Consider the following 5,689-nt stretch of genomic DNA (forward strand, 5'->3'; position numbering starts at 1 on the left):
ATTGGTCTAACAGTAATCGAGAAATTGAATTATTTTACACATGTTTAGAGAAACTTTTGAAATTGCTATATAAGAAAGACTGTAATAAAAAAATAATTTTCGGTGGTGATTTTAACGTGAATTTTCTGACAAACAATAATGCTAGAAAATCCCTTTCCGACTTAATGTTAATGTACAATTTTCATCAAATAGTAAAAGAACCTACACGAGTAACATCTAATAGTTCAACTTGTCTAGACTTGATATTCACTAATTTTTCCAATAAAAGTTGTCATCTTTCATATACGCCCTACGTCATTTAAAGCGTGTAACTGAATTTAAATCTGCTCTTACGGCATACTATGCGTACTGTTATTCGAGGTTGTCTTATGGCGTCATTGTATGGGGAAACTCTATCAACGTAAATGATGTATTTGTACTACAGAAAAAGTGTGTAAGGATATTGACAAATATAGAACAGAGAGAATCTTGTAGACCTCTCTTTCAAAGGTTAGGCTTATTAACTTTAACAGGCAATACTTGAGTCGTGCAAATTTATTAGAAACCATTCCACTTTATTTATTCCGAAAATTGTAATTAAACGTAACAACAGAAACCTACATCAACTACATGTACGATTTTCTAAATTGAAGTTTGTTCTGGACCGCAAATTATGGTAACAAAAATTTATAATCACATACCAATTTATATAAAAGAAATTCAAGAATTTAAAATTTTCTCCAAACATCTAAAATCATTCCTAATAAATAGAAGTTATTATAATATTAATTTGTTTGTTCTTAATTTATCTAATGCATGTATAATTGTAATGATTTGTTTAATATGGTAACAATTTTATTGCTTTTAGAACATTTTAGAATGAGTAAGTGCCCTCATCACTTTGCTGTACCCTTACAGGGTGTCACATGTACTTACATTTTCAAGCTACTGTACTTAATATAATACAAGTGTGACAATGCAATAAATGAATAAATAAATAAATAAACAACAAAAAAGGCGAAATTTTCGCAAAACTATGACCACGTTAGTTAACACGTTACTGCTTATCAGCGTCCAGTTACGATAAGGAGGGCAGAGCAGTAGAGTTCCCTATTAAAAGGGAGCATGCCAAAAAAGTTTTGACGTTGGCTCCGCCCAAATTTGTGAAACAAATATATGCCTGAAGTTCGCGTGACATGCCACAGGAGATGTTGAATTTTGCGCATTAAAAGTACCAAATTCGTTTTAGCGGAATAACTCTAAAACTAAAGGGATTAAAAAAAAATCCGTAGTGACTATTGTCGATCATGCATAAATATATTTAATTATCTAATTTTTGTCCTAATAACCTGTAGCATTTCGAGGATGAATCGAAAAAATGTGAAAATTTGAGGTCATTTCGTGATTTTTATCTATCGAGGAAACTTTATTGTTTTATGTTTCTGATTAATATCTATGCTTGAATATATCGTGTAGTTACTCATACAATATTTTATTTTTAACTTCAAAGTGGATATACCCCTCTAAAATCAAATCGAAGATTAGGAATTTTTCCTCTGCTCCCTCTTAAAAAGTTCGTCCAGGAAAGTACTGCCACTTTACCTATTCTGCCGCCAGGTAATAATGTGGACATTACTGCGTTCCAGTTTTGAACGGAAAGGGTCACTGAAATTACAAGCACACGAGCCTTTACTATTTTATGTGTCATGGTGACGGGCGCAATGGCAGTGTCCCTCAGATTTGTGCAAGTGAAGATACTGGTGCGACTGGACGAGGTTGTTTGCCAGGAGAGTATTGAGGTGCATAGTCTGCTTACTCCAGTGGAAATCTGGCGTTATTTATTTATTTATTTCAGGCCACATGACCCTTCCCTACCTTAAGAGTCTATGCAACCTCAAATGGGTTTGGTTGATTCCGCAAAACAATGAAAGTGTTAAATCATCATTTTGGAAAAAATATACATATAGTAAAATTGAAGATTACACTGATTCGTACCGTATACGAAAACGCGATTCCTCAAAATTTTCACGATACAAAAAATAGTAGTTGTGTGTGATGTGACTGCTTAGAATAATAACGCATAGAAACCTAATCCGCACACGCTAAGTGAGGCAAATTGAAGCGCTCCCAAAGGGCCTACACGAGCGGGCGGGCCGTTAGTGCTCAAGGCCAACTTGCACCGCGAACAGCTCAAGAATTTTAGCTAAAAATGACGAAATGTGCGGTAAATGAGTGTAAAAATACGTCAGACAAACATAAAATAGATACTAACATCACATTCCACAAGGAAGTAACGCGTTTCAACTTGTATTTTTATATAAATATTCACTAAAACATAAAATTAACCTACTACTAAAACTAGCCTACATGAATTTGATTTTTGCCTCACTTGTGACAGTTCGTTTGATATGAAACTATCATTCTATGCGTTATTGTTCTAAGCATATACCAATAAGATACCAATGACTTGTTTTATATCAACTAAATAGAACACGTATAGTGTACGATATACATTTTTCAAATGACTTTAACGTTTTTTTTAAATAATTCTGAAATAAAGCCGGTATCCTTACCGCTCGATCCAAGCAAAATGAACCGTATTAAAGACTAACATACACACAATATAATATAACAATATGTTCATTTATTTACACGTATGGTCGGCGACGTGTGGCGCAACCGGTAACCGGCCTCGGAAACATCAACAGATGACACCCTTCGGCCAAAACTCTTCATGAAGGTCGACAGATGTTGAGTTGGTACTTTCACATCTAATTAATTAAAAATCACCTTGTGGCGGTACCCCAACCGCTCGACCCTCAAGGTAGCGTTGGCCTACACTCCACAACATCCGTAGACTTTGTAATGTAGCCGTGACACGTTTAACAACGTCGTCGTCGGTATAGCTGGACGCAATAGATTATTAGGGCCAGTTGGGGCCCTGCCACTAAGGTACCAAAACCGTTGGTTTTCAAAACCGTCCTCGACTGGTCAACTCGTTTCGGAGGTACTGACAACACAGCTCCAGAGACGACGTCCCGTTTCTTCTTCTTCCCCTTCGTTGATAACTGCCTGGGTTGTGATGTGGCGCTTGCGGAAACGCACGTAATGGTATGTATCATATGTGTAACAATCGCATCAGTCCCCTACGTTCTATATCTATGCCCGCGACCAAACCGTAGGAAGCCCACGTAAAGCGATTATTCAATAATCAGATGCAGTGGATGCAATTGTAACCAAGGCTGCGTGGATTAACTCAATTGACTTCTAACAACAGCGTTTTTTTTTTCAACTATTTTTACTACAATGCAAGACATTTTTCCTGTTTACACACATATACTTAATGAGCCATGAACGCGATCATGCGACCTTATAAACGCCTATAAACTCGTGTAAACACTTCGTCTTCTGTAGAACATAGGTAGGTACTTATTTCACTATGAAATTTCCCTTGGTCAATTCTAGGTTACGTAAAAAATCTTTGTTTTTACTAACTCATAATAAAAACTATAATCCTTCACAAAGTAACAAATTAACCAATACACATTAAAAATATCACAGTTGGTATTGCATTCTCATCAAAGAAAAACATTTTTTTTTAATAACAAGTGACGGGACGAACCATTCTTCTGCCTGATGTTAAGCGACACGCCTGTCCATGGCAGTTGTAATGCCACTCAGAGCTTGAAATCGCTAAGATCTGAGGACTGCCACTGTCCCTGTAATTTCACCAGCACCCTTCAAAACCGAAACGCAGTAATGCACATATTACTGCTTGGCTTGGAATAGATAAGATGGCATTACTTCCCTGGACGAACGATTTCACAAGGAACCCTAATCTATTAGTGCTTCTGCGTGTTTGAATGGCAGAAATCCTATTCTACATATGTTATTTTGAAATAATTATTGTAAACGGTCAATGTGAACAGAATAGATATTTAATTAAATTTTTATTGAATTTATATTCAATTATTTTTTGTGAAATTACTCCACTAGTTTGTTATAATTATTAATACAAAGATCGAACACTCAGAAAAAATTCCTTCGATCCGGTCGGATTCGAACCGACGTCTTCTTACATACCGTGCCAGACGCTATACCAACTAAGCCACGGAACGAACCAACGTAGGTACCTCACGAATTTTTCTATGTGCTTGCGTCGTGTCTTTGTACTTGGTCTTTCAACGACTTTTTAGTCGTAGCGCCATCTATGAGAAATCTATTACAGATATATTACGGATCGAAGGAATTTTTTCTGAGTGTTCGATCTTTGTATTAATAATTATAACAGAATAGATATTTATTTACAAAGAACATCCCTAGAGTTTCATGTGTCATGAATATGTACAGTATGTGACAGTGAAATGGCAGTATAGCTTAATCTGCCCTGAAGGACGGAAAATTTCTCATTCTTGCCAAGGGAATATATGCCTTACGAATGAGTAATAATGTTTATTAATTTGACAATTTCAATTGCATAACAGACACACAAAAAAAGTCGATTCGAATTGAGAACGTCCTCCTTTTTTGAAGTCGGTTAAAAAAGAGATCAGGTGAGCTATATAATAAACAATTACTATAAATATAAGAGAACTTATTATACATATAATTATACAACAGCAGAATTTTTATAGAATAAAGATATTTTGAATACAGAGATATCCAATTGGCGATATTTTCTACTCTGTGTCTTAGACAGTGTAGCAAAAGTTAGTATCTGGAAAAAGATCCTTCTATTCGATTACACTCATTTAAAAGCTAGCGTGTTTTCGGACGTCACGCAATATAGAGTACTTCAAATTGGAACGTTATCTTGTTTAACGTTCAAATGCGGTAGCCAATCCTCTTATCTCTGTATTTCAGTTTTTTATTTTGGTTTTAACCGACTTTAAGAAAAGAAGGAGGTTCTCGATTCAACAGTAACTGTAGTTATTTTTTTTGGTGTATATGTGACGTCATTACTGCATTTGTATGAACCGATATCGATGACTCTTGGAAATTTGAAAGGGAGTACCTTAGTAGTGTGGTACCATTCAAATTTGAAGAACATATTCCACCTTTAAAGGAGGCAAACTAGGGGATGAGTCGGTTTATTGGTTTTCACTTACTTAATTCCACAAATTTTTGTGGTCGGTTTTTTTTATAAAAAAGTTATTTCAACTGAACGATTGTGAAGACCAAAGATCAACAGTTATACCTATATTGGTGGAGTTGGTTCACTTTTGTCATCAAAGCACACCCCGGGCACTCCATACAACAGTTGAAAATTATTTACCTACTACTACAACATACAGCAAGGCGCTATCTGCACACGCGCAAATGTGTACGTGAAGTGGCAGGGTTACCCATCATGTCGTAGTGAATGTTCACTGATCCCACGGCGCCGACTCAACCGGCGAGAGGGAAACCCGGGGGGGGGTTTTAGTGGGGTAGGCCTTCCAATGTGGAGGGAGAGTCCCCACATAACCCCTGAGTCTCCCTGGGCTCAGGGGTATCCATAAAGATTTCCCCCCGTCAAAAAAGAAAAAAAAGGCATGTACGTAGCTTACCATAAGGCGCACAACTTGTTCGTCCCGTCATTTAATATTATTATATAACAAAAACCCAATTTTGTTATTCAGCAAACATCACTTTACGCAAATGCTTTTTCAATAATATCACATTATATATTTACATGCGCCCCCTCAACTTCTGTTAGGAACTATAAAAC

This window comes from Hyposmocoma kahamanoa, unplaced genomic scaffold, assembly GCF_003589595.1.
Source record: "Hyposmocoma kahamanoa isolate Upper Pololo Valley unplaced genomic scaffold, ASM358959v1 160, whole genome shotgun sequence".
In the NCBI taxonomy this organism is placed as follows: Eukaryota; Metazoa; Arthropoda; class Insecta; order Lepidoptera; family Cosmopterigidae; genus Hyposmocoma; species Hyposmocoma kahamanoa.